A 13442-nucleotide genomic window follows, 5' to 3' on the forward strand; every position below is an offset into this window, starting at 1 on the left:
TCCGGAGCTATTTGGAGGCCCTAAATGATGTTTTTTTGGAAACAAATGCGACCAACATGGGTCTTTGACCCATATTGGTGACTCAAAAGTTGTACACAGATAGATCTTTCTAACGAGGTATTGTGTGCATCAAACAGAGATCATATGCCAAAGTTACGACCCCAGGAAGTTGATGTACCAATTTACCCAAGTGGGGCCCATAGTTTGGTGCTTCAACTCCTAGGGTTAGGTTTTTGGATGTTTAGGGTTTTCTATAGTTTCCAAATAATAAATAGGCCTTCGGGCCTCATTGTAACACACTTCAGAGGCATGTAGTTGTCACATCACTTCTCAGAGATAAGCTACCATCGCCCTAGCTAGTTTATTTCCATTTTTGTTTGTAAGCATATTTCAGTATTTGATATTAACGGAATGAAGTAATGTTTCTATTGCATCTCTATATTTATGGTTATCTCATTGATTATTTGCATTCCTATTTAAATCAGGATCAAAGCTTCACTTAGTCCATTCGTTTCACATACTTCTCAAATTTGGAATCGACATTTCCATAAACAACTTCCTAGCAAGGAAATGGAAATTATTTCAAATGAATAGTATTCCAAAATTATGTTTTTCTTCTATTATGGCTCCTACTTGATGCAGGGATTCAAATTCTATTCAAAAATCTCAAAATTGGTTCTACATGTCAAACATTGTTAATATGTCTCTGCTTCATCATCTCTTAGATGACAACCCTCAGATCCGTCATGAAAAATGCTACATGATTTTCATTCAGTATTGATATGGATGTATAGGGTTTCAAATCACAAATTTTGGTGTTCTCTCTAAGCCTCTGAACTCATGCTGCTGAAGTAATTTTTCTTCAACATCACTCCTTATGCATGACCTAAGATATACATCACTGCCAGACTCCATTGTTAGAAGAAACAACTAATAAAAGCAATATTCTTTACCACAACATGTATCATGGAGTTGTTACTTGCACTACAAGTATATGCATTATCCATAATATCTGAAAACTATGTATAATAAAAATTAACATATATAGAGATGGTTTCTATATGACTAGTTTCATCACCACAAGGCAGAGCCTCATGGGAAATTGATTCAGAGGTCTCAATATGACTAGCATTTTCACCACTAGGCATAAATTCGTTTTCAAATGATTCTCCTTCTAAATCATCTTCAAAATATGAACTTGGGGCATTATTACTATCTTCCTTCCGAAAAGCAGACTTTTCCAAATCATTGTAATTTTTTTCTATGAACCACTTGGTAAAAGTTCCTTATCAAAGAAACTAATGGATTTAGGAATTGATTCAAAGCATGGCTTCATATCATCATTCGAATCTATATTTGATTCTTCTAGCATATCTAACCCCTCAACTATACAGGAATAAAATCCCTTTTCAATGAACTTGAATGTGCAATATACATCTCTATAAAAATACATTTTTGCATTGTGATGAGAGACAAAAACCATTTGTCGAAGGTCAAATATTATGAAATTTTCCTTATAATCAATCATAATAATGAACTCATTGAAATCGAAATGGATGAGGCCATGTTCTTCTAGTTGAACAATTAGGTGAATTATAGTATTAAATGTTTTTTTGGATGTTGTAGCTACTTAAATTGGACCACAGGATAACATGGAACAAGAGACATCAAAACATAATGTTGATTATAGTCTATTGCACTAGGAATTCAGAAATTGTGTTCTTCAAGAGCCTTCAATAAAGGAAAATTCTTTAAGAGCGTCAATTCTTGGTAGGTAGATCCAATTATAGTTGTTTCTATGTCTCAAATATTCATGCTTATATTTAACAATTCTAAATGATGTCCAACCTGATAAGTGAAATTTCATTTCCAATGTTCTACCATCATTTGTGGAAACCTTGAAAATATTTGATTCTTTCCCAACACTTATTTGAAAGACAACAATTAAAATCATGTCTTGGTTTATAAATGTCTTAGTTGCAAGAAGTTCATATCCCATGTCAATTAAGATATAGCTATCATATTTGTATGATTGATTATGTACAAGCTCATGCTTAAGAAATGTCCTCAAATTCTTGTAAGTTCCCCCAGGCTTTAATGAAACATAAATGACCAAACTGATTACAAATATAATACTCTATTTCCTACAATTCCTTAGGTCTTGTTGAAGCCTTGAAAATTGTTGCGACAGCACGAGGGAAAAACACCCGGTGTGGACCTTCGTTAGAAGCTCCTTTTCTGTTTGGTGTAGTGGCTATGACTAGGGATAATGGGACCAGTTTCCCAGAAAAGAGTTTGATAGTGTTGGTGGGTGATATATGATGTAACAAGAAAAACGATTCAGATAAGTGTAATCTAATCTAACTACTAAACACATGCATATATCCTATTTTAATACTATTTAACTATAAATATACCCAGGAATTAAATACAATATGTGATCTACAATGATATCTTACATTAGTTGGTAATAAAGATAATCCAACTACAATAAGAGGATAAAATGTTTAACAATAATCGTTTTGGATAAATAATTATACAAAACGATTGAGAAAAATATATCACATATAAAATCATTCATGTATTCAAAACGGAATCAAAGCTAACATCATACACAAGTGTAATAATGCTAAACTATAATTAAGACTTTTATACATAAAACAATTGAAAGAAGAAGTATTTCTTGATACATAAATAAAACATGATCATAAGATAAAAGTACCATATATGACAAGTCCTGCTCATGTGCTTCAGCAATATTGACCCAATTTCAATCAATCCAACACATTCTAAGAGTACAAAAGTGCATTTCAGTAGAGAATGCTAGATATTTAAAATAAAATAGATCATGTTCCATTCATTTCATCAAAACCTCCTCAAAAGTAAAAGGTGCAATGTTTTGAAAAGTGTTTTTGATAAAAATTTTGGACCCCTCTCTAAATGCATGAGAGGGGTTTAAATACTAAATTATATGTCTTAAAATAGAATATTACAAAAATAGCCGAGGAAGTTTCTGACAACCTTCCTCAGAATATGCAAAAATAAAAATAAAATAAAAACTAAATTAAATGACTAACTCCTTTGAACTTGATCTGTAAGGTCACAAATATCATCCATCGGCTTGAGTTGAGGTGGTTGGTTGATTGTATATTTTAACTGCCCAACAAATATGGCATCTTTTAGTGTTTTCACTATCTTCTATGTAGAGGTTGTTAAACACCTCAAGGTCATCCACTTGCTATGTGGTTTCTGCATGTTTCAATCGAGAACTCCAATCCGTGAACAAAATGTCTTTATGAGATTCCTCCAACTTTGGTAGGTCAACCTTTCTCCCATCCTCTAATTCTTGCGATGTGATAAAGTTAGAAATCCTTTTATGGATTTTGTCATACTTGACCCTCATGTCAATAACCTGGTTTGTTAACTTATCACTGGTCTCATAATAATGACTTGTTTATGAGATTTTATGGCAAAGTACTTCCTTCTGCTGCAGTATTAGGGAATTAAGGTCAAATGCTTCCTTGATGAATTCATCAATTTCTGGATTATCCTTAAACTTATCTGTCATAGCTTGTATTCGTGAATCTCTTTCTGCTAAGCTGGCTTGATGTTGTATTCTCATATGTTCAAATTCCTTTTGGAGTTGGACTAGTAATTCTGCTTATTGATTGGATTTTTCCGGAGTTAATTGTTGTTCTAGTAGCAAAATTTTCTGATACCTTTTCCTTGAGCAGAATTTGGACCTATGTCACTTTTTCAATAGTTGCATGACATAGGCTCCTATGAATTGCAATAGCTTTGTGATATTTTCAGATGGGTCCATGGGCAAGTCCTTCCATATGATGTCCATTGGTTCATTTTCCATAGTCGTAACAGCTACAACATCTAGCTTCCTTTTCTTCCTTTCTCTCTTGACTACAACTTTGTTGGTAGGACTATAAAATACATCTAGCGGAGGTATATCCTCAATTCTCAAAACAATTTCTGAAGTGGGAGTAGCAGGAATGATCCTAACGTCCTGAGTTCCTGTAGCTCCTTCCACTGTCATTCCTGGATTTGACTTGTGTTGGGTTGATTAGGATTTTGTATCTTAGATGTTTTCTCAGGGTTTGTATCTGTGTGGAGATTTTTGTTGAATTGTTCCCATTCTTGTTCCAAGTCAATAATTGGGGTTTTACTTGACTGGGTTGATGTAGAGGAAACTTCTGCTTGTTTCTTTACTAAGGTTTGCTCGGATGACTCTTTTGTAGTTCCAGTTGTTTCCTTTTTGTACTCTTCATTTGTGTTTCCTCCCCCATTTTGAGACTACTTCTCTAAGTGTTATGACTCATGCGTAGATCTCTCTTGGGTTTCTTCTTTAGAGTTTTCTTTGGAGCTGCCTTCCAAGCTTACGTTGGGACTTGGCTCCCTTATTGGTTCAGTCTGCAGTAGTCCAATGGGACCTTAAATAATCTCATTTTCATATATACATGGAAGGATTTAACATCTTTCGAGGTCAAAAGTGCTGATTCCAAAGGTAAAACTTGTGAAAATATTTCTACTTGTAAGAAGATGTCATCAAAGGCATCTTCTTCATGGGTAAACTGCTTTACTTTTACCATAGTAGTAAATTCCTTAGCAGTGCCATTTGGGTCGTATTGCATTCCCCGAACTATAGCTAGTTTTAGATACTTAATTATCTCTTCTTCTTTGCATGCATGTCCAAAATCATGTAGCACAAATGCACCACATTATAATGGAAATGTAGGCCAAATTGCCTTCTTCTTCTCTTTCAATCCTCTGCTTAATTTGCCTTCCCCTACTGTTTGGTAGGCTATTTCTCTGGCCATTAATTTGTCAAGGACATAATATGGGAGAACATGTTGTGAAGAAATTCTCCCAAAAACTCTGATGTAGGTGAATGTCTCTTCCCCAAACCATCTATCTACTGGTAGGATATCTACTTTTGCCTCTTTAGAAAACCTAGGGGAGGTCTAGTTGTACACTTCTTTATGAATGGGTAGCATAAATCCTAGACATATTTTATAAAAATGGGGGTGAAATTGATATTCCATAAAAGCTAATGGTACATATGGATGGGAAGCGAGTCTTGTACAATCCACTTCCATCCTATATTGGGAAATTTAGAACTAAAACAGATTTCATCCATTACAAAAGCACTCATGAAGAAGGGGGGAAATATTCTTAGAGAAGAACTTCTCTTCCTTCTATGTTCTATAATGGCCTTAGCCAAATTGTCCAATAGAATTTGTGCCCAATTCATTATTGTTGCATTTGCTACTGCATCTATTAATGGGAGCCATTCTAGGGAAAACTTTGTGTTATCATGTTTTTCGAACGACCTACATATCATTGCTGCTACGAAACAATGAGGATGATAAATGGATGTCATAGAGTACATACCATTTTATCCCATTTGAGCTTGCCTTCACTTGATTTCCAGGTCTGCGTGACATCTGTCGGGCCCTCATTTTCCTTGGAAAATTGCTCAAGGAACAATTTGTTGTAGAGCTTTTGTGGCTCTGGTAACTAGTACATTAGTCGCAGGTTTTCTGTTGAAAAATACCCCATGACCTCATGTCTGCGATTCTTGAAGGTTTTGTCTATGATGTCTACCTTGTCGATTATCCATTTGACCATATTCGTGTATGGGATTATCTTTGGTCTAGCAGCTATGTGGTGCAGGAATGAACATGTTGTTTCGAAATAGGAGCTGTCAAATGACTATTGAGCATCAATCGTGGCCTTTGTTACTAGTGGCCTTGGGTTTTATTCTTCTAACACATTATACATGGCCTCCGATGTTGAAGTTCCTCCTTCATTGTTGCAAGTAGTATCAGAGAAAAGAGGGATCATTTCTGATTTCTCAAACGCATCTGCCTTTCCCTTCTTCCCCATTATTTGTAACGATGCTCCCTATGGATTTTTCCTAAAATGGAGAAATGTGGAATATATCAGATAAACACATGCAATAATGATAATGAGAATGAATGATACAGATAACCTTAAAAGGTGACAAGAAAGGAGTTTTAAACAAATGCAGGTGGAAAGATATCGTATCACGTCGAGCCACTTTTTAACATAAATGTCATTAACCTATATTAAATAACTACTAATGGTTCCTTATCACTGCCTTTATTACTCATTAATGTATTGCATCACAAAATGGGAAGGAAAAATTTTAAGGTGGCGGTCTGAAGTTGCGAGAATATCAATTTTGCGATTGTGATGCAATATCGCAAATCACATTATCGCACATTTGATTGTGCACTTTCTAAAAGTTATTAAAGATTATACATGATGTGAGATAAGAAGTATATCCTTTATCATTTAGGGCATATATTGTCTGATGGAGTAATTACCTTAGAAAGCTCTTTTCACTATGTGGCAGACTTACTTACAATTTATGAAATTGGCTTCTATCGGGTCTGGGCTTTTATCACATTTCACAAGATCATACAGTTCATAACATTTATAATTTTAAGTATTCTAATGTGATGCAATAAGGTTGACTTGTTCCATCGCAATATCACATCTCACATGTTTCAACATGCTTTGCAAGTTTGTGTCCTTTGTAAATGACGATAGGCGATTTGCGATAAAGGCTTTATTTTATATGAAATGCCTTAGGTCTTAGCTTTTGAATAAAAATTCCAATGATATCTAAGTTAAGTGGAATGATCCAGTTGATCGTAATTCGCAGGTTTTGTTTATTAATAAGGCTTTTAACACACTTAGTCTAGGGGTATGTGAAAAGGCGAGAATTGCTAGTTTTCAAAGGGTTTTGACTTGATATCTTGTTTTATTGTTTAAAAGTTTTAAGAGAAAGCGCTAAGTGCTAAATTTTCTTGGAGGGTTTTTATCAAGGATCCCCATTTATTAAGATAATATTAGTTGTTAAACCAATAAATGGGGGTGGGGGAAATTGTTTAATATCACAACAGTTGGCGATTCGTTGGAAGAACCAATTATTTCTAACGGTTTTTTGAAATTTCTATAAACTTCCAAAATAAAGGTAGTTCAAAAAATAAAAATACATGAAATATAATATAAGTAACATTTATCTAAATAATAAAAGAACAAAATCTACCTAATTATCATCCATTTGACTATCCTCTCCAATATGAAAATTTGTTTTTCTACATCAGTCATTACTTGGTTTTAAATATAAAAACATGGGGCTCTCGCAAATTAGCTTTTAGATGTACTCATTTGTCATAGGTAGGGCCTCTGCGACCAGCAGGCGTCCATAGCCTCGACAAGGTTACCTTTTAACCAACAATGATTCAGTATCCCATCTAGATAAGAGTGCAATTTTTAGAGATAAATTTAGATTCATATACTTAATTTTTTTATATTCTTTTCTAAACAATTCCTCTTTCTTAAAAATTTTATTTCTTCTTCTTAAAAGTCTGTGTCTTGGTTTGGTGGCCAAAATTGACAATGCCATTCACATGTTGTAATTTCACTGAACAAGATGGCTCGTGATGAGACCCCTTGTCTTTTGATTAACATAATTTCAAGCCATCTCCCTGTTTTGATATGCAGTATTGGTAATTTCAGTTTGTTACTTCCCTGTGATCATGGTAAGTTATCTATTAAGGAGACCTCTTATCCTTTAAGTTTAAGCATATTTTAGAATTACACTCTAAAAAGAGAAAAGTTTACTAGATGGGGAGAATAATTGACTCCTTAAGAGTTTCTGGATGACAATTATAGAGTTAAGAATTCTTCTTTGTAGAGATTCCTTGTTTTGTTATAGATACTTTTCTTGACTAATGGTAGAACAGAGGTTTCTTGGCAAAGTTGAGGTTTAGCAAAGGACAAGTAATTTTGGTAGAGAACAAGAAGATTTCAGAGTAATAGAACTTAGCTTATGTTTCAAATGTGAAAATCATCTTCTTAACAGTCCCTACTTATACAAGCGAACAATCAAAATATAGAAGAGATTATTATTGTAAAGGCCAAAAGTAAGTTCTATTTAATTTTTACTTTCCTAAAAATTAAAATCAATGGTGTACAAGGGATAGAAGAGGTTATCTTCTATGAAAAATATTTATTCATAATCTTCCCATTAATAGGCAAAGAATATCTCTTGCAATAAAAGGGTTGATGGGCTAATTTGTTACACAATCTGAAATGGGTCAAGCCACATTATTTGGAATTTGGTATGCTTACCCTCTTCCTCTTGTTCTTTATCCCACCTCAATACCAGGTCTTCAAGCTGAAAGGATTTTGAACTTACATAATTCACATCAAATGATGATTTGACTAACTATTGATGATGTGCATGTGTGATTTTGGCTTTATCTCTTTCTTCTTTGAGCTTAAGGATTTGTGATTGTCTTAATTGCATAAAAGAGGAAGGAGTTTCTTCAATAACTTTCACCAGGGCTAGAGAGGGAATAACTACATTTGTAGTGAGAACAACCTCTTTCCCATAGACCAAATTAAATGATGAAGTGCCTATTGAGGCCTTCTGTGTTATTTGATCTTCCCATAGAGAAAATGTTAAAGATTTGTGCCAGTTTTTCTGACTTTGATCAACGGTTCGTTTGATGATTCTTATGAGATTTTTGTTCATAGATTTGGCCAATCCATTTCCGTGAGTATAATCGTTAGTTGAATATTTAAGTTTAAAACCTCTTTTAAGAGAATATGTTGTCATAGCATTTCTTGTAAAATAATATGCATTGTCAAACATGAGGGCAGATGGTAGACCAAATATGGTAATAATAAACTGGTCAATAAATTCAATGATGTTTTCATAATTGGCTACCTTAAGTGGAATTTCCTCCACCCATTTTTTGAAGTAATCATTTGTTGTAGGGATATCCTTATGCTGCTTTGAAGAGTGAGGAATGATCTTACGTATTATATCCAGTACCCATTGTTCAAATGGTAGTTCAATGTTGACTGGTTGCAATGGTAATGCCGGGTTCCTCTGTCTTCTAGCAACTATTTGACAAATTTTGGATTTCCTTACATATTCGTGTGCATGTTTGAATAAGGTTGTCCAATAACAGCCAACATGCAGGATTTTATGTGTGGTTGTGTCCCCTCCAAAATGCCCACTAGCTGGTTCATCATGGAGTTCCTGAAAACCTTATCTGCCTCATATTTTTCAAGGCATCTAGGCAAAATAGAATCATAATTCTTTCTAAAAAACACATTATTGATGAACTCATATTGTTTAGCTTTCATCCTCAAAGCCCTTTTTCTTTTGTAACTTAGTTGCATAGGGTAATATCCATTTTTCAAATAAAAGATGATATCAACATATTTGGATTCAGCGTTGTTGAGGATTACCTCATATACTTGTATATAATCACTTGAATCTTGTAGTGCTGGTAATTTGGATGCTACTGCTAACATTCTGCAAAAACCTTGACCTTTAACAATTTTAGCTGGTATGATATCAATATCATTTTCTTGCAGTGTTGTTATCTAATTTGCTCTTTTCTCATTTACATCTCTTTGCATTAATAGATTTCTCACTGCTAAGAATGGGACTACTACCTTGGTGTGAGTTTTGAGGAGAAAGGGTCTAAAACGCTTTATTGATTTGAAAATAGTGAAATCTTGTTTTCAATATATGAATAATTTAATTCAGCCCCCTATAAATTGGAGCTAAAGAAGTAAATTGCTGCTTCGTCTTTGTTATCATTGACCTATGTCAATATAGCTACATATGATGTCTCAGAAGCAAAAGTATATAACATGAAATGATTAGAAAAATTCAGAGTCACTAAAGAGGGAGCATTTATGATTGCTTGTTTAATTAAATTAAAGGCTTCATGCTTAGTATGTCCCCATTTAAAAACATATTTTTTCTTAATCATAGATTGGAGAGGTAAGACAATCTGTGAGAAGTCAAGGAATTTTTTTTGACAAAATTTATGTGAGCTAGGAAAGATTGCACGGATTTTTTATTATGAGGTAAGGAGATTTCAGAAATTTCTCTTATCCTATCAGGATCAATGTAAATTCCTTTTTTGGATACAATAAATCCAAGGAGTTTTCCTTGTTGGAAATAATATTGAGAGGGGGGGGGGGGGGGGGGGGGTGAATCAGTATTAGTCAACTCAATAATCTTTTTACAGTTTCTTACTATATACGCTACTTCAATAAAGGAAACCCATGTGTGTACGCAACTATGTTTAAGGAAACAAGCGTATATCCAACAAACTAAAGATTTAGTTAATTCTTCATATGTTGATATCTAATCTTTGCATCAGAACCATATAAATAGTAACCAGGAGCAATAAAAACAGAACAGACAATCACACACATGAACACAAGATATAAGGTGGAAACCCAATGTGGGTGAAAACCACCTACTGCAATCATCTCTATCTTCCTTTTAATAAGAAACTTCTTTTTACAATATTTTGTAATGGTGCAGTCTTATACCAGCACGCAGGCTTCTACCTGTAGAAGGCTACAACCTTCTCTTGTTCTCCAACTTCTTCTAGAAGGGAGCTACAAGCCCCTAGCTCTTGTACTAGCTGATGTATAGTACGTAGGTGCTAACCTACAGAAGGCTACGACCTTCTCTTTCCTTCCAGGGACCACGTTTCATAAATTTTCATACTGGATCCATGAATAACATCAATCAAACGTCAAATATATCTGCATCAACCAATCTCCTTTGCACCAACCAAAACTGAATCAAACAATTACTTCTCTAAATGTTGTAACCAGAATACAATAACAGTAACCATAACCCAAGCCAGAACCCAGAACACTGCAACAACAATTAGAAGTAGCTAAAGCATATTTTATGAGGTGTACGCTACTTCAATATGACGAACCTACGTGCATACTCACTTGTATCAAGGCAAACTTGCGTATATGCACTTTTGAAATGCAGAATTGGCGTGTATACGCACCTTTGATATAATGAACCTACGTAAAGATCTGTAAATAATGATTTTAACCATTACAATTATTCAAACATGAGTTATACCTAGATCATCATATTCACATATTACGACATGCCCCAATTATTAAGATACAAGATCAAAAACCACACAAAGATACTTCTATTCAAGCCTTAAGATCTTGACCCATCAATAGAACTTATCCTTCATCAAGCGCTCACGTTCATCCTTGATTCAGATCCAGCTATGCACCATAACCCAATAACCTATAATCTTAGATCTTACTCTTAATTAGATATGCAATACTTGAGTGCCTTTGCCTAAAGATCTGTTGGAAATAATACTGAGGGGGGGGGGAATCAGTATTATCTAGCAATTTACCAAATCTTCCTTATTTGATCTTTTGAAATATTCTTGCATATCAGTACCATAAAACAATGAGCATGAATAAAGAAAATAGACAGTCACACCAAAGAACACAAGATGTAAGGTGGAAACCCAATGCGGGAGAAAAACCACCTGCTGCAATAATGTCTCTATCTTCTTTCAAGAAAATCTTTTTACAATGATTTTGTACTGGTGCAGTCCTTTACCAGCACGCAGGCTGCAACCTGCAAAGAGCTACAACTCTTTCTCGTTTTCCAGACTTCTCCTGGAAGGGAGCTACAACCCCCTACTTCTTTTCAAAATGATCAACAAGTATACAACAGATACAGTCTACAACAGATATCAGATCAGTAATTACAGAAACAACCCAGAACACCTTATGAACAGAAATATACAGTTAACAGATCATCTTGAGACAGGGACGCATATTTTCTTTCTGTGGCCTGCGACTGGACGCAGTATACCTTATGCTGTTCTGCGTGCAGACGCACTGTTCCTTTTGCTTGTCTGCGACCGACGCACACATCAACACTATCGCGCCGCGTCTTTCGCTTCAGAGACGCACCTAATACCACAGTCGCGCCGCGTCCTTCGCTTCAGAGACGCACCTGATCCTTTACTGTACTGCGTCCCGGCGCACTTTCCCTTCACTGAATCTGCGTCCCTTTAGATATAGAAGATAAGAGGACTTCAGAACCAACCCAAACACTCAGATCCACAGATCTGATCATGCGCCATATAGATCGTAGTCCATTAGAAGATTTACCCTTAAAGATATGGACTAGATCACACCAAGAGATGATCAACCAAGATGATACTTAATCCAAATGAACTCCTTTGCTTTATATAGGCAAGCTTCTCCCCAAAGCGTGGAACAATACCACGAGCCGACACCAGAGAAACACGCAACCGTCGGCTAGATACCACACAAGAAGCCCCCACGAGCTTTTCTCTACCTTGAAATGTGTGCACTGGGCGGACGCACCTTCTGAACGGCTGGCCGGCGTCCCTAGACGCGGGTTCTGTATGGAATACCTGCGGGGACGCGCTTGCTGAACAAAATTTCCTGCGTCCTTCTTGATTTACCACCTGAAGGCGTTTGCCATCAAGTACAACACCTGAATCATAATGCCAACAAACTCCCCCTTTGGACTTGATGGCAACCACATAAACTTTCAGCTTCATCATTCTCCCCCTTTGACATCAAGAGCAAAGGGTATGCTCCCCCTATGCTCATGCTTCTCCAGAATTGTAACCAGAAATCCATCATGAAGAAGACAGAGACATATTGCAGCTATTTCCAAGATCTCCTTCTCCATAATGCCAACAATGCATTATGTGCTCCCCCTGAGCCTATACCATCAATAGGAAGATGGTCAACAGTGAGATGATGCATCAACAACCCCCAGCTTTTGCCTGAGGTATTCAAAAGTGTCCCTGGGCAACGGTTTGGTGAAAATATCAGCAACTTGTTCCTTAGAAGGAACATACTCCAACTTGACCTTCTGTTCAAGTACTTGTTCCCGGAGAAAATGGTACTTGATTGGTATGTGCTTGGTTTTTGAATGCATAACCGGATTCTTTGAGATGCTGATTGCACTTGTGTTGTCACATAAGATAGGAATAGGAGGTGTACAAGTGATTTGATAATCCTGCAAAGTCTGCATCATCCAAAGAAGTTGGGTGCAACAAGATGCAGCCGCAACATATTCCGCTTCAGCTGTAGACAAGGCAATTGAACTCTGTTTCTTGCTGAACCAAGATACCAGTCTAGAACCCATAAAGAATGCACCACCACTTGTGCTTTTCCTGTCATCCACGCTTCCGGCCCAATCTGCATCTGTATAAGCATGAAGAGTGAGATCTGTATCTCTAGGATACCATAGGCCATAATTTTGAGTCCCTTGAAGATATTTGAAGATTCTCTTTACTGCTTGAAGATGAGTCTCCTTTGGATTTGCCTGAAACCTTCCAACTATTCCAACTGCATGCATGATGTCTGGTCGGGTACCTGTCAAATATAGTAGACTTCCAATCATAGATCTGTAGGTTGGTTGATGAACTGCTGCAGATTCGTCATTTGCACTGAGACTACATCCTGTGACCATGGGTGTACATACTGGTTTTGCATCTTCCATGCCATATTTCTTCAAAATCTGCTTGAGATACTTG

General features: G+C 35.9%; 1 pseudogene; it reads right to left on the reverse strand.

Annotated features, from left to right (window-relative positions):
- Positions 1–1261: 1261 nt before the first annotated feature.
- Positions 1262–13442, reverse strand: part of LOC149187355 (uncharacterized) — a 196206-nt pseudogene continuing 184025 nt past the window's right edge.

The sequence above is a fragment of the Pinus tabuliformis genome, chromosome 3_1, assembly GCF_031772625.1.
Source record: "Pinus tabuliformis cultivar Carrire ecotype Pingquan chromosome 3_1, CPIR1, whole genome shotgun sequence".
Lineage (NCBI taxonomy): Eukaryota > Viridiplantae > Streptophyta > Pinopsida > Pinales > Pinaceae > Pinus > Pinus tabuliformis.